Below are 24,111 nucleotides of genomic sequence, written 5' to 3' on the forward strand. Positions count from 1 at the left end.
TATTTGCAAAAGTTGATCACGTACTAAGCCACAAAGAGAATCTAAATAAAATGCAAAAATTAGTACTATTCCAGGATATATTATTTGATTATAATATAATAAACTGGAAATTGCCTATTAGAAGATAACAAAGACGGTCTAGTGACTTAAAAATTGAAGCAAAACTATTTTTATCATACCTCTTGAGTAAATAAGGAAATCAAATCTAAAATCCAGACTAATCAGAAATTATAAAAGTGAAATAGCACTCATCGGAATCTGTAGGTATTGCTACATCCAAAGCCATACTCACGAAAAATTCACAGCTTTAAATTATCTTGTGATCAAACAAGAAAAATGGAAAATTAGCACACTTAACTCAAAAAGTTATAAAAAATGACCAAAATAAAGTTAGAAAAATAAATCAATAAAGAATTAGACAACAAAAACATTTAAGATTGATAAAACCATACAGACAGGTTTTTTTAAATGTCAAAAGAGACAAACTTCTGGTAAATGTGGCCAGGAAAACACTTCAGAAGACGTATATATACAATGTTAAGGATGAGAAATCCAGATTCCAAACCCACTAAATTGGCAAAAGTTGTAGACCAAATACATCACAAATATACATGTAAATATCTTATCTACAATACTGGCAATCTAATCTAGAAGTCAAAGGAATAACGTGTCATGATTCAAGCAACTTTCCTTTCAGGAATTTGAGGATAGTTCAAAATTAAGAAATATATTAGTTGTGTCTTAATTCATAGGTGCCTCTGCTAGGCAACATCCCAGACTCCCCCCACTGATCCCTGCCTTCTGGTGTTCACTTGGTGTCCCCTCCCCTTGAGTGACTTGCTTCTAACAACCCTTTAGCAGCATTGAGGGGGATGTCATTTATTTGACTAAATTATAAGATTCTGACTTCCCCCTTAGTAGTAGACTCACTCCCTTGCTGGCTTTGATAAAGCAAGTTGCCATGTTGGGGAGGCCCACGTGGCAAGGAACTCTGGCCAAGAGCCAGCTAGGAATTGTTCAACAGTCACAGTTCAACAGTCCCCAAATGACCCAATTCCTGCCAACAGCCATGTAAGTGAGCTTGGAAGCAAATCTTTCCCTCAGTTAAGGCTTCACATGAGACCCTAGCCCTGACCAACGCCTTGAATGTGTAATAGACCCTTAATAGAGGACTCAGCTAAGCCATGCCTAGATTTCCTGATTCACAGAAACTGTGAGACAGTAAATGTGTCTTGTGTTAAGTGGCTAACTTGGTGGTAATTTGTTACGCTGCAGTAGATAACTAATACTGATGCCTAATGATCTTTGGGCAAAATTGACTAGCCATCTTTGCGAGGGAGACCTCTATTCAGTGGACCTCATCTGTCCATAAAGGAATTTCTAATAGCATTGTGTCTGTCCTCTCTCTGTATTTTCCTCCCATGGGGATGTCTGGTGAATGTTGAAGAAAAGACAGATCTCTTGCCTCTGCCCCTTCAGATCTTTCTGTTTTAGATGGGCTTACTTGCCAGAGAGGTTCCTTTCTGCAATGCTTTCCTCCATGTGGTATTATGTTTACCAGGGCAGCTGTGCTTCTGTGGAGGAGGCTTACCATCACCCACATTTGCCTGGGTGAATTTATTTCTAGGTGAACAATTAGGGAGCCACCTGAGTCCACATATCTATGCCACATTCTCTGATTAATCTTGCCAGTTAAGCTGGTGTTTTAATCTGCATCAGTCTGATTCTTGTGTTCAGAACTGGTTCTAGACTCAAGGTGGAGAACAGGTGGAGTGATATCCGTTGGTGCTCTAAAACCCTGGGGCACCTGGGTGGCTCAGTCGGTTAAACGTTCAACTTCAGCTCAGGTCATGATCTTACAGTTTGTGGATTTGAGCCTCGCGTCGGGCTCTGTGCTGACAGCTCAGAGCCTGGAGCCTGCTTCTGCCTCTCTCTCTGCCCCTCCCCTGCTCTCTCAAAAATAAATAAACATTAAAAAATTAAAAAAAAAAACAGTTAATGCTAATAAATTCTTACTATACTAGAAATAGAAAGAAGCTTTTTTGATATGCCAATGAGTATATAGCAGAAACCAATAGTAACCATTGTATTAAATAGTGAATTAATAAAGAAATTCTATAAATGAAACAAGGCAGGAATGTGCACCCCCATTACTGTAGCATCTAACCTTGTTATGGAGACTATAGTCAAAGAAATATGGGAGAAAATGGAATACATATAATAAGTTGGAAAGAAGACATAAACATGATTATTTTCCAATGACATATTTTCATTCAGAAAAAATCCAAGAAGATCAGCTGAAAAAAAAAAAAAGGAAACGTGTAACTATGGTCAGTAAAATGTAGAGAAAAAATAAGTACAAAACTCAGTTGCTTTTCTTCACGCATCAATCATCTGTTAAAAAAATTAATGGGAAACAGATCCATTCACAATAGCAATAAAACCATAAAATACTCACAATATACTTAAAAAGGAATGTGAAGGGGTGCCTGGGTGGCTTAGCCTATTAAGTGTCTGACCCTTGATTTCAGTTCAGGTCACTATCTTGTGGTTCGTGAGTTCAAGCCCCACATCAGGCTCTGTGCTGTGAGTGCTGAGCCTGCTTGAGATTCTCTCTCCCTCTCTCTCTGCCCCTCCCCCAGTCTCACTCTTATAAATAAATAAATAAATAAATAAATAAATAAATAAATAAATAAATTTTTTAAAATGTGAAAAATCTTTTTGAAGAAATCTATAAAACATCTCTCATGGAAATAACACAAAGAAATAAATGGAGAGAGAAGCAGCAGTGGTCAATAACTTAGGCTACTCTGGTAGGACTGTGTTTACCATGTATCTTATTGGCTAAATGGAAAATCAAATAATAGCACTACAGGGTTCTATAGAAAGTGCTCAGAAAATACCATCAATGTGGCATCCAAGTTCCAGATTAAGTAAGTTTCTGAATTATTCAGCACTATTCAATACTTTTCATAGTTTTGGGATTTAGATCAGGTATATATCATACCTAACCAAGTCTTCAGTGATCTTTCCTCAGCCCTAAATGGCAGGGCAGACTCATCATCACTGAGATCCCAGCACAAAGCAGAAATCATCTACTCTATGTATTTTCTTTTGCTGGAGAATGGCTGTGTAGAATTACAGATGCAGTCAAAAGGAATTAACCAGATTCAGCAAACAGCATTTTCTCTCACAGCTGAAGAGTGGTTTGCTCTGGAATCAGAGAGCTTACAAAGCACCTGTCCGTTGAGCCATAGCACCCATATGAATGAGCAACGGCTTGGGACAGCCTTGAACTGTCTGTAGGGCCTGTACCAGTTATGATTCCAGACTCTAGAAAGATGCCAGAAGTGTATTATTCCTCATTTGGTAGGTCTTTGGGTTCCCAGACCATAATCTCTATTTACCAGATTTTCTATTTTTGGTGACAAATGTTTTGTTCACGTCAACGGTGAGTGTGCCAAGATCTAAACTCCAAGCAGTCGAGACCCATGATGTGTGAAGGTTCTGTGGAAACCAAACATATAGTAAATTAGGGGTTCCAAACACATTCCTCTGGAGTCATCGCGACTCTGTTCTTTCTCTCACTCTCCAGTGAAATCTTTTGTAGGCTCTAAAACATATTCAGAGTTCCACCATTTCATCACTACTAACATCCCAGCCTAAGCTGCCATTATTTCTTGCCTGGCTTAAACTGCAGGCGTCTCTAGCTGATCTCTCTCTTTCTACCAAAGCCCTGTTCCTTTTAAATAAAAGTCAGAACATGCTGCTTCTTCGCTTTAAACCCTCCAATGGTCTCTCCCTTTGCTTAGAACAAAAGCCCAAACCCCTACAACGGTCCATAAGTAGAGTGACTGTACAACTTGTCCTACAAACAGGGACAGTTTGAGAGTAAAAAGGAGAGTTACTATGAATCATCCCCCAAAATGGACATAAACAAGACTGTCTTAGGCAGGTAAGATGTATGGTCACCCTACCTATAAAGCCACTCCCTACTACCTGTCAGCCCTCATCACACAGTAGCATCATCCTTACTCTCTCTCTTCTGCTCAAACAGGCCTCCTTGCTGTTCTTTGAACATGCTAAGCATGCTCCCACCTTAGGGGCCTTTGCCCTTGCTCTTTCCTCTAATTAGAATATTCTTCCCTTAAATAAGTGCATGTCTTATCCTTTGTCTTCTGGGACTCTGCTCAAATATCCCCTTATTAGTGAGACCCTCCTTGACCATCCTGTAGATGACAGCAATCTCATTTCCACATTCTACTTACCCTGCTGAATTTCTCTTCTGTTTTATTTATCACCATCTATCATGTTAGATATTTATCTTCTATTGTTTATGGTCTGTTTTCTCCCACAAGAATGTAAGCTCTGTGAGAATGGGGACTTTGTTTTGCTCATGATTGTGTCCCCAGCTCAGAACAATGAGTCGCATGTAATAAATACCTACTGAAGGCAGGAATGAGTGCTTGAAGTGAAAAGACCTGAAAAAATCATGACACTCCTGTGGAATGGCATAAAATATTTATGTTTAATCCCATCATATCAAGTAGGAACAGCTTATCAGCAGAAAGTATAGCCATATGATCTTTTAACACCAAATTATAAACACATATGTCCATAAGCAACATCATCAACAAAAACAACACCCATAAAACTGTCGAACTAAGTAAGATGGACTGTTTCAAGGGGTTCATGTTCATGTTTGCTTGCCTCTTGTTGTTTGGTTTTGTTCTACTTTTACTCTGGCAAGGGCCCAGGGTCTCATAAAAGAAATGTTGGAGGAAAATATATCATTTTGGACATTCTCTCCACTAGCTTGACTGAAGACAGCTGTTGCTAGATTTCAGTCACAGAACACCCTGGAATGTTCTGTTGACTTGGAGCTTAAGAACTAGTGTAATAAATCCCAACCATTTCAGTGTAAATAGTTCTTTGAGATCTTCTCCTTCATTACACAGACAAGGAAATTGGGATCCAGAGTGGTTGTGACTTGCCTGAGAAAGTGGAACTCCAATCAGGCTATACCAATATGCTCCTTTACAGTAGTATCTGAGAATGTCCACATCACCACACTCTGGCTTATGTTGAGATTTGTATAAATATTAGCCTAAAAAAGGCAAGTTGGCATCTCATTTGAATAATTTTGTTATGATGTTAATTAATTTATTTACTAAAGAGGTTGAACTTTTTTCCCATACGTGTTTACTATTTGTGTTTTTTCTTTTGTGAATTTCTAGTAATCTTTTGTGTCAATTTAGCTATTGTGTTAGTTTTTTTTTTTATTCCCAAATTATCAGAGCCCTTCTATGTATAAGAGCTCTTATTATGTTGCTGGTGATCATTTGCCTTGAACTTTTGTTTCTGAATACTTTTTGATACATAGAAGAGGAATACATAATTTTTTGCCTTTGATTTTATATTTATAAATCTTTCCATATCTATGTGTGTGTGTAGTGAGAAGTTTTCCATGTGTGTATGTGTATTTTTGGTGCTCTTATTGTCATTAAGTGAGGCAAAAGTCATATGGGCAATAGTTTATTACACACAAACTGTGTCACTCAGTCAAGGAGTAGATCACACTGGCTTTCCTTGTGTGTGTGAAATGAGTGCTGTGGACCAGTAGGTGTCCCACCATGGTAGCCCTTGTCTTTCGTGCCGGGAGGTAGCCAATCCCAGAAATAGGAGTGATGGGGCTCATCCCTGCATGTTTTCTTATCTCTTTTATCATTTCCCCTTATCTTTCCATTATCCTATGCCAATTTCCTCTCCTTTTAAAATTTTCGAACAAGTTTGTAGGAATTGGGATTGATTTGTCTTGAAAAAAGGCAGCTGTATACAATACAGTAAGTTTCCCAAAGGTGGGGCTGTATTTTATTTATTTTCGAATCCCCAAAACCTAAAATACAATATGTAAACTCTACACTGTTGAATAAAGTGACATCATTTTGAACTTGAAGCAAATAAGGAATATCTTTGAGGCTACTGATAAGTATACACATAACATAAGTATACTTGAACAAATTTTAATCAAAGTTGAGGGTTCTGAGTCAGACATAAAACAAAAGTAGAAAATAAAGAGTAGAGTCAGATACAAAAGGAAATTTTGGAAACTGTTCCTAAAACAAATTGAAGAAAATGGCGCTTTTGGAGTGCTTCTGCTTTTCTTACTGGTCTTTAGATGGGATGAAGACCAACTCATCCTGTAGGCTTTTTCCAGATGTCTAATACGATAAAATTTTGTAGGAAAAGACTGAATGAGGCAAGATGTATTACAAGTTGATTGTTTAGTCTTTGCAATGTCCTTTTTTCTGTTTGAACATGAGGCTTCCATTTGTGGGCCTGGCCCTACAGCTTTCCTTCTGGTAATGACCTTAGCCATGGGCTGCAAATCCATTTTTGCTGGTGACTCTGCTTTCCTTTGTGCCCAGGTCTGACGACTGGTATTTGCCCTGTTTTCTCTTTCTCTGTATCACTCTTTTGTAAAACCTGGGGTTCTGTAGTCTCTTTAGAAGCTAGACCCTGTATTGTTCTTCACATGAGTCCTGAACTTCACCCTCTTCTCCACTCAAGGGTTGGTTCTATGCTTCCTGCTGCATTGCTTATCTAATAGCTGCCTGCTGGGAATCAGGAATCCCCCATGACTGAGGAAAGGATAACCATACCTCGTGTCAGTCATAGCCAGTCCCAACACTAAACACGCTGTTTGCCTGTATTGGGCCTCGTCCTGGGTAATCAGGTTTTCTCTACCACATCAGGCCATTTCCCCAACTCCTTCCCCAGGGGTCAGGTCCAGGAAGGTTGTGGCTCCTTCCAAACTTCCTCATGTGGCCATGGCTAACTGGACTTTGCTTAAACGTGTTCCAAGATGCAGCTGTGGCAAATAACCTAAAGAAACATTATATCAACAAATTAAAATCAAAATGCTAATAGAGAGGATTCTTAGTCTACAATGAGCGAGATGGTCTGGCTTTGGCCCACCTATATGTCCTTGACTTCTTGCTCAAAATCTATTCTTACTTCATTGCAGTTCTTCTAAAGAACAGCTCAGCACAGTGAAAGGGTAAGCAATTTAGAATGTGTAAAGGATGACAATTAAAAAAATTTTTTTAAAACATTTATTTATTTTTGAGAAGAGAGACAGAGCACAAGCGGGGGAGGAGAGAGAAAGAGGGAGACACCAAATCCAAAACAGGCTCCAGGCTCTGAGCCATCAGCACAGAGCCTGACGCGGGGCTCGAAATCACCGACCGCGAGATCATGACCTGAGCCGAAGTCAGATGCTTAACTGACTGAGCCACCCAGGCCGCCCCCTTTTTTGTTTTTTGATGAGGCCAGGGGAGATGCATCACAGCTGAGGAATCTCAGAGCAAGGTTTATCTCCTCCTAAGCTGGATGAAGCCGGCCCTATTCATTGGGTGTCTGCAATTGTTCAAGCCTCTTCCGTACTTGTGAGCAACAAACTCTAGCTATTAGAAGCAGAAGAGGAACTTATAGGTAGAATATGGGGTGGCTAACAGAATTAATAGGGAGGGTCTGGCAAGCACCAAGGGAAGTGGATGGTCGCCCAGGCTAGACCACCACACATCGGGTACAGGCGGGGTAGGGAGCTGCTGTCACAACTACGGTTGTATGAGTGCCACTGGACCATGAATGCTGCCAGTGGTGCCCCCAGGATGGGTTATAAATTATCCTAGGAATCACTGCTCTAGACTCAAAATCTTAGGCAAAGGTGAACCATGGCTGCAGTTTCATTGTAAGCCCATATCCTGGCTGCTTTCCATGTAGGCTCACACGAATGTAGAACTCGAGGTAGGTGTTCAGATGCTGGGCAGTCAAAATATGGCAAATGCTTATTTCTCTTCTAGAAACCTGCTTAAGAATACACATAATTGACCAGCTTTCATGAAGAGGGACAGTGAGAGAGGCTTACTTTTCCAAGGCAGGGAGCCAAGCTGCAGTCTTGATCCCTGAGGGTCAAATGAGACAGATTCTTTCATTCCTGCTCACAGGGGAGCTGGGAAATAGAAAATCTATGAGCAAGAGGTAGAGGCCTTATAGGTTCTAATCCCAACTCTGCCATTTCTTTGCTTGGTTAGATAAGTTTATTAACTTCTCTGGGCCTCAATATCGTCACCTGTAAAATGGGGAGAGTTAAATGAGGCAATACATTTGAAGTCCCTAGTATGGAGTCTGGTGCGTACTAGGTGCTCAATTAATGGCCACTGTCATTATTATTGTCATTTTAATGTTTATTCCTTCAGTCCATTTCTCTGAACCATGCGGTCATATCAACCCCTTCTCTCCCCACACAGGGCCCATCGGCCCTGCAGCCTCCAGGTAGAGTGTCATGCTCAGGTCCAAATGCTCTCAGTGGCTTAAAATGTTGGCTCCTTTATGGAGAAGAGGGGTAAGTTCAAGGGACAGAATGTTACTGACTGGAGAAGTTGAAATATAGCTTCTCTACTAGAACTTTGGGATAATTTGAAGATTGTCATCAGAAAATCTGCCAGTTATTGGATGGAGGAATAAACACATTTTTCTCTTTCCCTTTCCTCTGAAACTCACCCAAACATGGAAAAATAGTCACAAAAACTCCAACTTAAAAAAAAAAAAGAAAGAAACCCACAGTCCCAAACCCACTTAGGCCAAGTTGAAGTCATATGTGGTATTATTAGTAATATTTCTGATTATTAATTAATATTAATATTATTAGTATTATAAAATATTCATAGGAGTAAGAGGACAGATCAAGAGGACAGGTCAAGATCACTTGACTTAATGTAGGTAGCAAGTGGCCGAGAAAGAATTCAGACCTAGGTCGTCTAGTTCCACGCCTAAGATCTCAGTCCATGCTGTGATGCCTCTCTGATACGCCTTTCTTTGAACTTGAGCATTCCCAAATTGAGTCAGAACCTTGAAAGGTAGATCCCGTGATTATTTAATTAGATCGCCAGGCTATGGAAAAGGCAGGACACATGGCTATAGAGAACAGTTGTTGCTATCCCTGATGGGAAGGAGGTAGAGGGGAAGGAATAGCCATGCTGATGACCCATCCTTTGTCCGAGGCCAGGCCTCATAGCCCAGGGACGGTGCCAGTGTCTGGGCCAGAGCGGCAGGGCAACCTTACCGGATTCACGATGCAGAAGGCCTTTGGCCAAGGGCACTTTCTGGTGAACCAGACAGTTTTCCTGACTCTAGAACCCTGAAGAGAGATCTACCATGGAGAAAAGGAGGCAACAGACAGGGTGGGGGTGTTTGAGATGTCCAGCCAGAGCTGTAGCTATGGGATGACCATCCCATCTCATTTCACCTTAATTTTTTTTTTTTTTTTAAAGAAAGTGCTGACATGGAAGACAAGGTCATGGTCTTTAACATGTTTGAAGGCATTTGACAGCCGTCTAATTCCAGATTCTACATAAATCAGCTGATCTCAGGAGCTTTTCATTGCATGAGAAAAATTATCATTTGGTGCAGGAAAGATGCAAAGTGGGAGAACATTCATGAAATGTATTGGGATCATCCTTCGCCAGGTAGTCCAAACTGCACGTTCTCAATTTCAGGCTCTCAAAAACTTACTCTTAAGTCCCACACGTGGCTCGATCTGCACAAGGAAGTTGCTTCTCTCTTTACATGGGTGAGAAAGGCAATGAAACAGAGTTGGAGGGGGTAATTCAGGGGAGCCTCGTGTGTGTATATGCTTGGTACGGGATGAGCTTGAGTGCGAGAAGTGATACCTCACATCAAGACAGACTTCCCAAAAGTTGTGAAGACATAATCCCCAGTTCTCTGGCCACCTTGACCACTTCCAGGGTGGCTTCTGGGGGAATTAGGGCACCTGAGTTTGCTGGCTTTCTTCTGCTTTTAGAAATACGACACCAGCCGCTCAATTAGCTTGAGGAAACAAGGAATACGTTAACTTCATTGTTCTGAGAGGGTTCCTATGGGATGTGTTCCTTGGCCAAAGCCACATCACAGGAGGAAAACTGTTGAGTTTTTCCTCAGGGGAGAGGATGATGTGGGTGTGTATAGCACCAGAGGCTGCCAGGTGTCAGTAAAGGCTCTTAAGAGTGTTGTTGATGTTTATTTAATTAGAAACTAGCCCACAAATGACTGAACGGCAGGAAGTTGAAATGGAAAGAACTGGAATCTGCCTCCTACTCACACAGGCTCAGCATCTGCCCTCTCCTGAACGGTTAACCCCATGAGATCGGGGTCTGTGACTGGGTCAGTGGCATTATACCCCAGCGCCTCTCAGAAATTATTACAGTTTTAATTGTGTTTCTCTCAAATTTATATGTTGAAGTCCTGACCCCTGTGAATGTGGCCTTATTTGGAAATTGGGTCCTTGCAGATGTGATTGGTTACAATGAGGTCATTAAGGGCAAGAGTGCGCCCCTAATCCAGTATGATTGGCGTCCTTATAAAAAGGGGAAATTTGGACACAGATCCACAAACAGAGAGTATCCACGTGAAGATTGGAGTTATGCTGTCACAAGCCAAGGAATTACCAGTAACTAGGAGAGAGGCCTGGAATAGATCCTTCCCCAGTGCCTTCAGAGGGAGCATGGCCCTGCTTTGATCTTGGACTTGCGGACTTCAAAACTAAGGGACCATAAATTTCTGTTGTTTAAACCACACAGTTTGTGGTACTTTGTTATGGCAGGCCCGACAAACCAGTACTCTCTGCCTGGCACAGAGAGTGATGGCCGTTTGTTTAAATGAAAGTACCAAGTATTGTTTGGCCCCTTACGAGCTGTGAGATCTTGATGAATGACTTCTATCCACACTATGAGATGGAAGAAATGTCTTACTTATTGTATTTCTTTAAATCACATGTATTCTGCTCCCCATCCCACTAGGTTGATAGTCACTTTGATGGCCTGATGCTTCCCCTCTACCTTACGTCCTGGGGAGCTGTGCAGGTCCTTGAGGTCCCATACCATCCAGAACCTTTGGAGAAGCCTTTTGTTCTTTGAGCACATGGAGAACAGAGCCTGAACCAAGCCGGGCTTCTCACTGAGGCTCGTATCCTCGGCGTCCCCAAGAACACCTCAGAAACGCGTTCCTGTGAGGTCTTCTTATCCCCAGCCCGCATGATGTAGCAGAGTTCAAGTGATTCTCACAGATTTTTTTAAAATGATTTTTCAAGTTTATTTATTTGAGAGAGACAGAGACAGTTCGAGTGGGGGAGCGGCAGACAGAGAGGGAGAGACAGAGAGAAGATTCTTACAACTTTTGAGACCAGGTATTCACCTCTTCTGACCCCCTGCCACCAAATGCTCTTCCCTTTTCAAGCTTCAAGAATAAAATCTCTCCCTTGTTCTTACAGCTTCTCTCTTTTCTCTCCAAGGCCCTCGCCTCCTCACCTTCCCCTACCCTGAGATATCTCAAGTAGCTTAGGCTTTCTAAAATCAAAACCAGCAAGCTACGCTTTACCTTGGCAACGCGAACCCTTCTGAGACAAGCAAATTCAACAGCTGGGCTCCCATCTTCACTAGGAAAGGCAAAATCCAGTATGAATGAAACTCAGATTAATATGTGTGGTAGATTGTGTTACTGTTTCCGGTTATTCATTCTCTCTACAAAAGTGTTAGACATCCGCACACATTGCTGTGGTTTGCCATTCTCCCTTGTGAAATATATATATATATATATATATATATATATATATATATATTCTGTCCCACTGATGTCAGGCTTAGCCTGAGACCTGATTTGGTCAATAGAAGATGAGCAGACATGGTATGATAACCCTATGTTTCCATTAGCTCCCCTTACTTTTTCCCGGTGCCATGAGAATAGTATGTTCCAAAGAGAGCCTGCTCCTTCAGCCTTGATTCTTATTAAAAAGACCCTCAGACAACTTGCAGCTGATGCAGAGCTGTGGGCTAGAGCCAACCCACAGCTGATGTGCAACATGAGGTCAAAATAAATCTTTATTGTAAGCCACTAAGATCTGGGGGCTAGAGTTGTTTGTAATCATAGTATAATCTAGCCAAAGCTTACTAGTGAAATATGTAAATAATTATCCTTCCACATTGGAAAAGGGTACATCTTTTTTTCTAAGCCTCTATTGCATTACGTGTGAAATTGACCTATTGGCTCACATGCTATCTTAAGTCCTTTCTAGTTCTTTTTTTCTTAATTTTTTGTTAATGTTTTTATTTATTTTTGAGACAGAGAGAGACAGAGCATGAGCAGGGGAGGGGCAGAGAGAGAGAGAGAGGGAGACACAGAATCTGAAGCAGGCTCCAGGCTCTGAGCTGTCAGCACAGAGCCCGATGCGGGACTTGAACTCATGGACTATAAGATCATGACCTGAGCTGAAGTCGGATGCTTAACCGACTGAGCCACGCAGGTGCCCCAAGTCCTTTCCAGTTCTAATCATCTAGGATTCTAAGGCAATGTGACCAGCTTCCTTCCACATCCTGGGTCCACTGGGTTCATCCATGAAGGCATCTGCTATTTTCTTGCCCCTCTCCCCTCTTCATTCTCACTCAATGTCTATGACAAAACAGGGAGCTAACATAATAGAGTGGTAAGAACTATGGCTTAGGGCACATACAGACTCAGTTCAAATCACGGCAACCAATTTTTATGTTTGACCATTGATTAAGAGATAAGTTTACCTAACTTCCAGGAGCTTTCATTTTTCTATCTATAAAATGGGAATGATGTTAGGATTGTGATGACAGAGCAATACAACTTCTAATACAGGGCTTGTCACATATTAGGTGTTCAATAAATGTTAACTTCCTCATCCTTACAGTTGTCTCTAAGGGTTTCATCACCCAAGAGAATTGTAACCTAATAGAAATCCCAAAGGAAGGAATCCCCAAAATTAATTTCAGATATCAGCTGTAGATTGAGGAGGTGATTTAGGAATTCCTGAACCCCACACATTAAACAAGGGGGCGGGATGTGGCACCTCTCTCGTTCACTTACTTTCCAGGCTCAAGCTCATTGTGACTAGGGCAGAAAGCTGTAATTCTTTCATGGAGATTAACAGTGAAGAGTTGGGACAACAATACATTTACTGCAAGAGGGCCACACTCCTTTGTTAAGGAAGCCTAGAAAACAAAGTAACTCAGGCAACAGGGAGTGAGTGACGAGGTAGGTCAAACGCTATTGAGAAGTTGAGCGAGATGAAGTCACAGAAGTGACCATGGGGTTTGGAAATATGGAGGTCTTCTGTTTCATCAAGAAGCCATGCTTCTAAGCTGACATATTAATGTGTACTTTCGGGTGCTAGAAGCACAGAGTAGCAATGCTGTTGTTAGCTGGCCCCCTGGAAAGCAATTTCACTACTGTATTCGGAAGACAGAGCCGATTAAAGGAAAGTGATGCCCTGGAGCAGCTTGCGGGTCCAATAATCAAAGGTATTTGGTTATAAAAGTAGAAAGTATTAAATTGATTAAACAAGGGGACCATGTGACTGAGGTTGTTCTCATACCTTAGCAGCTTACTAAGCAAACCAAAACTTAAACCTATAAAAGCCTCAGGGTTAAGAAATTGAAACCTAAGGGTAACCAATCACAAACAACCAACTGGGTCTTCCCAAATAAGGCAAACACTTAAACTGTAGCCAATCAGACAATCTCCTCCCTTTTAACAAAGATAACCTGAATTTTGGTTTGTCTGGTCATAATTATGTGCATTCTTGGAGAGGAGTCGTTGACTAAACAAACAGCATCTATTATGCCTTCTGACCAAATTAGTTTGAGATTTTTCAAAGGCAAAAGAAAACATTGGCCAATTGGTTTGCATTTCCTGGAAGATTCTTAACACTTCTTCCTATTAGTCAGATTTTCTTGGGCTGTCCCTCACCCTTCCCCCAGACCTAACTCTTTGCTTGTTTGAGAGAAATCTGTGCATGAGTTTACCAAGTTGGGGGTGGGGATTGTGCCTAGTGAAGCAATAGCAAAATGGTGTGGAGCTCAAATGCTGACTCTATGAATTTCCTGCTTGGGGTTGAGGACAAACACCAGCATCATTTTGACATTTGGCAAGGTACCTGAAAAACCTGAAATTTCCCCATGTGGTTTACACCTACTCTGACATTTTAAAAGAACTGTTCCTTCAAAATGTAAATCCGAACCCTCTGATTTTTCAAAAAATAGTTCAGACTATCAGGGATGGTAAGGATATCTTAAAGGTGTTTGGGTTCAACTATCAAACACAGAAAAATCTCTACAACACTGACAAATTTAGCCTACCTCCACGTATGTCTGAAGATGAGGGAGCTCAGTGTCTCAGTACCCAAGGGACAAAATTACCCAGCTTTTGACTAACAGAATTCTAATTTTAAGGAGGTCCTTTCTGATATTTAATTAAAACTTGTCTTCCAACTTCCATTAAGTTATCCGTGCTGGGGATGCTATGTATGCATATTAGGCAGTGTTCTCTAGAAACAGAAACAATGCATGTTTAAGAGATTTATTATAGGAATTTGCTCATGCAGTTATGGAGGCCAAGAAATCCCACAATCTGCTGCTGTCTGCAAACTGGAGAATGGGGAAAGCCAGTGCTATGATACAGTCTGAGTCCAAAGGCCCGAGAACTAGGAGCTCTGATGCCCAAGGGAGGGAGGCAACATTCAGCTCAAGAAGAGGGAGTGAGAATTTGCCCTCCCTCTGTCTTCTTGTTCTATTGAGGTCCTCAATGGATTGGCCAATGCCAGAGCACATTGGTGACGGAGGTTCTTTTTTACTCAGTCTACTGATTCAAATGCTAATCTCCTCCTGAAATACCCTCACACATACACCCCCAGCAATAATGTTTAACCAGCTATCTGGGCCCAGCCAAGTTGACGTATAAAATTAACCATCACAGCGTGGCATAGTAAGAAATATATTTCACTTTTATCCATGGCTCCTGTCACAGAGCTCCTAAAACCCTTGGAATTTCCTGAGTGATAGGAGTGTTTTTGTTATTCATAATGAGCCTCTTTATATCACACCTGAGTTTGTGTTAATAAGGTGACTTAGGTGGGAACTCTAGCTAGCTGCAGGATGGGGGTCCAAAGGCCAAGCCATCATTAGCGGGTTAGAGCATTTAGCTCCACCACCCTGACCCCTGGGGAGGGGAGGGAGAGGTGCAGATTGAGTTCAATAACCAATGGCCAATGATTAATCATGCCCATGTAATGAAACCTCTATAAACACTCATAAATGACAGGGTTTGTTGAGATTCCAAGTTGACAAACACATCCATGTGCTAGGAGGGTGGCACACCCCAAATCCAGGGAGACAGAGGCTTCTCAGAGGCTTGCCCTATGGACCTTTTCATCTGGCTATTCATTTCTATCCTTTATAATGATGTGGTAATAGTAAGTATAGCATTTTCCTAAGTTCTATGAATTATTCTAGCTAATTATCAAAGCTGAGGGGAGTCGTTGTGGGAGCTTTTGAATTTTTAGCCAAGGCAGGGAGAAATGTGGGTAACCTAGGGACCCTGTACTGGCATCTGAATTGAGGGCAGTCTTGGGGGATTGGATGCTAACTCGTGGTAGTTAGTGTCAGAAATCAAGTGAATTGTTGGACTCCCACTTGGTATCCAGGGAATTAGAAAATAGGATGCATCTACTCCATCTTTCCTATGAGAATCCTTTGAACAGGTCAGACATCTTTAGTTCTTCAAATTCTCATGAGATAATTGACCAACTGCTTATCATCCATATTATCTTTCCTCACCACTCATCAGAAGCTCTAATTTGTCAAAGTTCATCCTAAAATGTTGTCTTTATAATTTAGCATACTTCTCTAGATGTGGCCTAAAAAGGACACTATACCTACTCTAGACAGGTTAATAGTTTTATGCTCCTTCAAATGGACGTGCCTTGAATATTTGCCTGTTACTTGGAGTAAGGCTGGGAAGGTTGGGCAGCAGCAGCTTTGGTCCTTTTTGTTGCCCTCATGGGCTCAGTTCTTGTGCAATCATGAGCACCCTACCCAGTGGACACAAGTCCTGTAGCTAATAGCACCCACCTCGTTAAACATTAGTTAGCGAGCCTCACTTATAACTCAAACATGTTTTCAGAAAGCTTAGCGCTCCTGCCAATGAGCTGATTGGAAAGCATCAAGTTCAACGAATTATTCTGGTAACTGACATTTTCTCCATCTTTTTACATGTTCTATGATATTGAGCATGTAGTTTGGAGCCCTGGACACTGGCATGGCTGATGCACTTTTTAATCCAGCTTTAGATCTGACCAATTATTTTCTGCGTTCCAGGCTACTATGTTGATTGTGTCAATGAAAAAAAAAAATCCTGTCATGGTATGGCTCTTAGGAGACTGTGATTAACTTAAAAACAAGCGTTTTTGTTTTTGTTTTTGTTTTACATGAATTGCCAAGCTGATCTCCCTCATTTTATATTTATGTTTTACTTTTATGGGTCTGAATACAGAATTTTGCATTTAGCCTAATTGCCTTTTATTTTGTAAGAGTCAGTTACTCATTTTAGTTTGTTAAAAGCATTTTTAATTTTTTTTTAATGTTCATTTACTTATTTTGAAAGAGAGAGAGAGTGCATGTGCGTGTGCATGAGAGCAGGGGAGGGGCAGAGAGAGAGGAGGAGAGAGAGGATCCCAAGCAAGCTGTAGCACAGAGTCCACCTCGGGGCTTGAACTCACAAATCATGAGATCATGACTGCAGCCAAAAATCAAGAGTTGGACGCTTAACCAACTGAACCACCCAGGTACCCCAAAACATGTTGAATTTTTATTCAGACACATCAGTATAGGATATTTTAAGCAATTGCATTGTTTGTCCCATTGACAAAGACTTGGAGGTGGAAATTTGATCACCGTATTAGGGAAATTTCTTCCTTCAAAATATAGAGCTGCGCTATCTAAACTGTAGTCACTATCCTCATATGGATGGTAAACACTTGAAGTGTGGCCAGTTCACATTAAGATTGTGCTGTAAGTATAAAATACACACTAGATTTCAAAGCCTGTGTCTAAAAAAAAAAAAGAAAAAGAATATCAAATCTCTCATTAACAACTGTAAAAATATTGATGAAATGTTGAAATCATATTTGGGGTATACTGGATTAAATAAAATATATTAAAATTATTTTTGCCTGTTTCTTTTTACCTATTAAAATGTGGCTAGTAGAAAACAGTAAAATTACATCTGCGGCTCACATTTGTGGCTCATGTGACATTTGTATGAGACAGTGTTGCTCTACAGGTTGAGATGGCTTCTAGCTTCCCTCTGTTGTAACTGGATCACTAGAGCAAAGTGGGTTGGGCAGGAAGCAGTGGACATTTTGAGACAAGGCCTGGTGTGTTGGTGTGTGAATAAAGGGGGAGACAAGAGGTAGCATTGGACAGCCAGAGAGCACACGTGTGTGCATAGGGCGCATATAGAAACCTGAGAAGGGCCAGAGATGAGAGTGTCTAGAAAGGCAAGGAGAGCCTACAGCAATTTGCTATAATTTCCCTGCAGTATATTATCCCCGCTAATGTTTGGACTGAAAGAGAGTTAATCCATGTAGCTCACCCAGAACTTTCCCCCAAATCCACCCAATCAGAAAAGTCTAGGCTGCTTTAGTCTAGCCTGGTACCTCCTTTATTAAGCTCACCCATGCTTTGGCAGCCGAGGTAGAAGAAAGGAATTGGAGGCTCGTGCCCCGTTGAGCCCCTCCTCCCTACCCAGGCAGAGATGACATTCACCATTTGGTGCTCAGTGTGTGGTTAGCATGCTGTCTGCCATACAGGGACTTTGAGTGCAAAGTCAAAACCAAGCTACAGTTAAGTTAGCTAACCACTAGCACTCATACCTCTGTCTTGAATTTTTAAAGTATGAAGGCAACCAGGTAGACCTTGGAGTGAACGTTCCCCATGTTTCCATTAACTGTCAATTCTCATGCAAACAGGAGGTATTGATCCCTTTCAAGATGGTAGCCATGAGTATGGCAGAGATTTCACACTGGCAGCCAGAGGTTGAACATGACCCTCAGACATATTTTGTTTGGCTTTCACAATGCTTTAAAAAATTCAGCCAACCTTGGAAAATTAGAACATCTTACATACAACTCCTCTGACTTCGAGCTTCCCTTGAAAACTCCTACAATAACACTGGGTCAGTATTCCCACAGGGTAACAAAGAGCTGGAGTAGAATAACAATAACCCCATTACACCAGCCTGTGCCAAGATCCCTGGGCATATGCAAAAATGCCACCAAATCCACATATTGGAGTTGTCTAGCTGGTTCACAGAGTTATCTGTATTCACTCACATTAGGTCTTCCTGATTGGCAAGCCAAAAGGAGTTTGCCATCAAGAACGTGGTGTGACACAGGTTTTTTCAAGATGGCTTTAATGCCAGAGAGGTATAAGAGTTAGGTGAAGGTGGAGGTTCTAGAAAGGAGAGAATAGGGTCTTAGCCCCTAACTGGATGTGTGTTTCTAAGAGGTAGGGAAGAAGAGGAGGAGGGCAAAGTATAGATTTGGGGAGGGAGGATTCTTACTCAAATTCAAGTTCATCTATAATTCGCCTCTGCTGCCTACCCAGCAGAGCTAAGAACAAGGAAACCTAGTTGGTCACTAATCAAGAACCAATGCAAATGTTTCAGTTTACTTACAAGAGTGGATTTACCATTTAGAAGGAGGTACCTTCCCTACGCATCAAAGGAAAAGACAGTGTAGCAATAGCATGGGATCCGGGTGGGGGAGAATAGGTTGCACAATGGCTTGCTGGCCCAGCCACTGAATGGAGGGGTGCCCTGCTCTCTGAGTGGCAAAGGGCGGGCAGATCATGCCCCCCATTGCTCACACATTCCAAGGTCCAAAGAGCAGGTCAGTACCATGCTCCTGTGTTGAAGCCTGGGACAGAGAAGTGAGAAAAATCTTCCTGGTTGAAAACAATCATCTCCTATGGTATTCCACATACTTGGCTTTTATTTTAAAGCAACAGAATTTAAAAACAAAATAGCAGAAAAGGAATGGTAATTTGAACGCAGCAGCAGCTTTGAAAAAAAAAGTTTTTTTAAAAGCAAATTGGATAAAAGACATTGCTTAAGAAAGACCCGAGTTCCCTTCACATTCCTGAGGTGGAAGCTAGATAGCTTTCATAAACTTGAGTCTACTCTGGTTGCTGATTTTGGCCTCGTTTCCTTTTAGAGAAAGAAAAGACTTTTGAAAGTCTCTCAGCCCGCGGTGTGTTTTCTCTCCTTAGCAATGTCTAAATCGGGAGGCCAATTTTAGCCACACTGGGCAAGTTCCTGAAGAAGGGTCAGGTCTCACATGTTCTGTAATGACCAGTTTATATTGAGGACCAAACCGACCCCTTTTAAATGACCATGCCCGTAGCCAAGATCTAGTTTCCCACTGACAGTGGTCATAGTGTGAGCTGGCCCATCAGGTCATGTGTTTATTTGCCTAGTTGTTTGGAGTGGGGACGAGGCTGAAAGACCTGATAGAAACTGAGAAATTGACTGAAAATTGACTTGCATTTTTTTTTTATAAATGTGTTCAGCGCTTTTCTACTGAAACCCAAATCTAATAAGTGCATCCTAAAACAAACCAGTGAGGAATAAACAATGATGGCTAGTCCATTTTGTCCTTGCCTTTCATTCTCGAAGTTTCTCTTGTCCATTTCTCTGGGCTCTTTTGCCCTGAGCCCAGCCTATGAGGATGGTTCTGAATTCACATCTCTTACTGCAGCCTCCAATCTGAAATGATTGAAATTTTCCTTTAGAGCCTTACGCGGGCAATTATAGACCATCATCTTACGATAGCCTTTGCCTTGTTCTCTAAGTTTCATGCTGTTGCTTACCTTTGAACCTGTGTTTGTATTGTGTGCTCAGCTAGACTCTAAGCTCATTGAGATTAGTGGGTATAGGCTGTACCTTTGTGTGTTGGCCACAGCTCTCTGGACAGTACTCTGCACAGATTAGTTTCTCAGAAACAATTTCTTGAGGGACTGGTACAATGACTGATTTGGAGCACTGAATCTGCCCCAAATGATGATTACATTTGCCCTTGTTGAAGTAAAGGGACAGAGAGATTTATTCAAACAGTAACTCAGAATCAGAGTATCTCCTGCCTAGTGAGGGTCTTCTACGTCCACAACCCTGGTAGATGGTATCCTCCACAAGAGTGCCATAGCCTACATTTGGCTTTTTCTGGTTCTGTGTTGCCTTATCTATGCACCTCCCCACCCCACCCCCACACCCCCACACCACACACACACACACACACACACACACACACACGCCACGTACCTCTCTGTTTCGCTTCTATATTCTTCCTTGTCTTCCCTTCTCTAGAAATATTGAATTTTACAAAAGTTAAACTCAGTGTCTAAGGTCAAACCCACCGAGGTGGTATTTCCCAGGAACCACAAATGTAGGGAGCAGATTATTAAAAAAATAGTTTTTACTATTTCTAAAAGTTATCTGTAATTCAAGACTACCAAAGATTTATGCATCGTATACCTTTTATACTAACATAAATTTTATGAGCAACTTGAAGGGCCAAGAAACGAGAGACCTCTTGGGAAGGGAAAGTCTATTACATCATGCAGATACAGCACCCAAGGCTGTCTGGGGCACTCTGAACAATGGAGGCAATTGAAGAATTCAGATTGAGTAGGTGATCTTTTACATCTTTACAAGGCATCTCCTGCAATACCCCAGCACTGGGATTTCAGTGGGTCCTGAGACTTCCTTCCTCTGGCATGATCTTCCCATCATGATGGGCCATGGTTCAAGATCTTTACACTACACATGCCCAGGCAACTTTTGAGTTTTTTCTCGATTTTTTAAAAATAAACTTATAAATTTGTTTTCTTTAATTAAAAAAATTTTTTTTAATGTTTTTATTTTGTCTTTGAGAGAGAGACAGAGTGCGAATGGGGGAGGGGCAGAGAGAGAGGAGACACAGAATTCGAAGCAGGCTCCAGGCTTCGAGCTGTCCGCACAGAGCCTGATGGGGGCTTGAACTCACAAACCGCGAGATCACCACCTGAGCCGAAGCCTGACGCGGTTGACTGAGCTACCCAGGTGCCCCTAAAAATAAACTTGTTAAAAGGAATTTTCACCTCCCCCCTCACAATCCACTATTATTTAAAAGTGCCTATTATGGGCTAAATTGCGTCGCTTCTTCCCCCAATTCATACGTCGAAGTCCTAACTTCTAGTCTCAGAAGCTCACTGTATTTGGAAATAGGGTTTTTAAAGGAGTAGTTAAGGTAAGATGAGGTTATGTTGTTGGGTGGACCCTAGTCAACATGACTGGTGCCTTTATGAGAAGAGGACATTGGGACACAGCGATGTACAGCAGGAAGACCATGTGAAGACACAGAGAGAAGATGGCCATCAATAAGCTAAGGAGAGAGGCATTAGAAGACAGAACGCTGTTGATCTTGATCTTGGACTTCCAGCCTCCGGAACGTTAAGAAAATCGATTTCTGGTTCTTTAAGGCACCCAGTCCATGGTACTTTGTTGTGGCAGCCTGAGAAAACTAATACAGCACCCCTACACATTTTCTCGACATCTCTGAGAAAAATACTCCTCGTGCAGGTAAAAAGTACCCCACGAGAGAATATACCCAAAGCCACGGGGTAAGCAGGGATTATAACCATCAGACTTTTTGAAGTCCCACACAACACTTTTTGTCTCCATTCTTCGTTTAAAATAAATGTTTCAAACAACAAACTCGATTCCTGTGGAGCAGCAGTTCTCCAGCCCAGCTTCCTGTTTACAATCAAGGGATTTGGAGGCCAACGACCAATGTCGGCCCCATCTCCAGAGGTTCTGAATGATTGATCTGTGTTGAGTGCCAGCACCCTATGCCCAACCTAATGCATAGCTGGGGGTGAGAAAAATTGCTTTCAAAAATCAGCTGATTAGAAAAATCCTGAGAGTTGAAAGGTTAACAAAGAGAATCCTTATATTTCTATCTTTGAAAAGATTTAGATTTCATAAATCCTTTTATATTACCCCACCAATATAAATTATACTTCTTAGTCCAAAGATGTCTCCACTCATCGAGTCGCCCAACCATCAGGGAGTTGATATTACACCATTTGGTGAGAACAGAGACTGTTTAGTGATTTCCTCACCACTGATCAATGCAAGTTACAAAATGGCAGTGAGTTTTAGGGAGCATTTAGAAACCTTCCAGTTTCAGGGAGCATCTATGCCTAGATGAAACCCCATTTGGACAGGCATGCTCTGCATCGCCCTAATTAGCAACATAGCAACACGAGCCCAATGGAGAACTGGCCTAATTTGGCGGAGCAGTTCTAGGAGCCAGTTCTCTGGAACTTGGCAGCAGGTGAAAGTGCTATGGATGCCAATTAAGCTGGAGTTGTCTTCAACCCGTAGCTGCTTAGTGGCAGCTTTTGAATGTTTGTTGGTTTTTCATTAAAGATTGATCTGACTCTGTGGATTTCGAATGTCCTTGTGTTCGGTAAGTCAATCCCAGCTTGGCAGTGGCACAGACACCAGATGTTTAAAAAAAAAAAAAAGTCTTGGCAGAAAGTAACTCTCGAAAGTCAGCTGTGGAGTTCCAGAAGAGAAGGGTGGGATGGGGGGAGCGGTGAAAGAGGATGGTGGAGGGAGAGGCAAGACCTTCCCTCAAGGCTGAGCGTTATGGCCGCTCAGGGGCTCTGGGTGGGAAGGGACATGGAGAGGAGACGTGATCTTATGCAGCTGTTCCCAAAGGACAAAAATCTTGATGCTATCCTGTGTTGACAATAGCTTTGAGGTTACTACCTCTGGTCTTTAAGGAAAGTAAGCAAGAGAATAGTTTGGCCCATTGGAGAAGGAAAGAGAAGTTACGACAGGACAGTACGTTCACACTTCATTTTGCCAGAGGCCGCTGTAGTGCCGGGCTGGGAAAAGTTTCTTCAACTGGTGTCTAGACTGTAGCAGTCCCCCCTTATCTGTGGTTGTGGTTTCACTTTCTGTGGTTTCAGTTACTGCCGTTAACCAATATCCGGAGGCAGACGATCCTCCCCGGGACATAGCGTCAGAAGGTCAATAGTCACCCAACGCTACAACACAATGCCTACATCACTTCCTTTCGTTGAGTAGACATTTAATCAGCTCGCATCATCACAAGAGAAGGGTGAGTGCAGTACAATAAAATATTTTGAGAGAGACAGAGTAACGTTTATTATAGTATATTGTTATAGATGTCCTATTCTTATTGTTGTGAATCTCTTACGGTGCCTGATTTTTAAGTTAAATTTTATCATATATATATATATACATATATATATATATACATATATACACACACACATATGTATATATATATATATGTGTGTGTGTGTGTATATATATATGTGTATATATATATATGTATATATATATATATAAAAAAACACAGTATATATATATGGTTTGGTACTATGTATGCTGTCAGGCATCCACTGGGGGTCCTGTAATATATCTCCCATGGATAAGGGGAAACTACGTAACTGTATTTTGATTGGCTAGGCAATAACCTGCTTAGCCAATTAGATTGAGCCCCTCTGGGCAACTCCAGACTAGCCGGAAACCAAACCTCACGATGGGCAAAATTCACGCTGTCAGTGTATCTTGCAGCTAAGGAGGTATCCTGACTACAATTTCTGGCAGGAGCTAATAATGGAAGTGCTTGCTAACAGCGTCACTGATAACGTGCCCCAAGTGAGACTGCCCTTCCATCCGTTAGGGCCAATCTTGCTTCTTCTGTGGCAAAGTAAACTAACTGCCTGGGGCTGATAATCTAAGGAGTGATATCACCTGCCAATATGGCCAAGGGCACAAAAATTTTAAGACTCTCAGTCTAATCCTCTAAGGTATGAGTAGTGATTTGTTTAATGTGGCTCGTGTTCTTACAGCTTAAAATGTCCTGCTCCCGGGGATTCGACAGGAGTTGCTGTTAACACCAGTCTTATTAAATCACTATATGTATACGTGTGTGTGTGTGTGTGTGTGTGTGTGTGTGTGTGTATGTATATATATGTACATGTATATCTTAATGCATATACTTGAAAAGTTAATAATAGTATGTTAATTCTACCCTTATTATATACAATATAAAATCTATATTACATATAATAGGCAGGACATTTTTAAAGTTGATATCAATGTACATTTATTTATTTA

At 41.5% G+C, this 24,111-nt stretch overlaps 1 long non-coding RNA gene across 1 annotated transcript in view; it reads left to right on the forward strand.

Annotated features, from left to right (window-relative positions):
* LOC109277247 (uncharacterized) overlaps positions 1 to 23,077 on the forward strand; it is a 156,459-nt gene extending 133,382 nt beyond the window's left edge. The window contains exon 6 of the long non-coding RNA XR_002085055.2: positions 22,932 to 23,077. This is a non-coding gene — a long non-coding RNA (uncharacterized LOC109277247). The remainder of the gene's footprint in view (positions 1 to 22,931) is intronic.
* The last annotated feature ends 1,034 nt before the right edge of the window (positions 23,078 to 24,111 follow it).

This window comes from Panthera pardus, unplaced genomic scaffold, assembly GCF_024362965.1.
Source record: "Panthera pardus isolate Hobbes unplaced genomic scaffold, ASM2436296v1 HiC_scaffold_13, whole genome shotgun sequence".
Classification (NCBI taxonomy): Eukaryota; Metazoa; Chordata; class Mammalia; order Carnivora; family Felidae; genus Panthera; species Panthera pardus.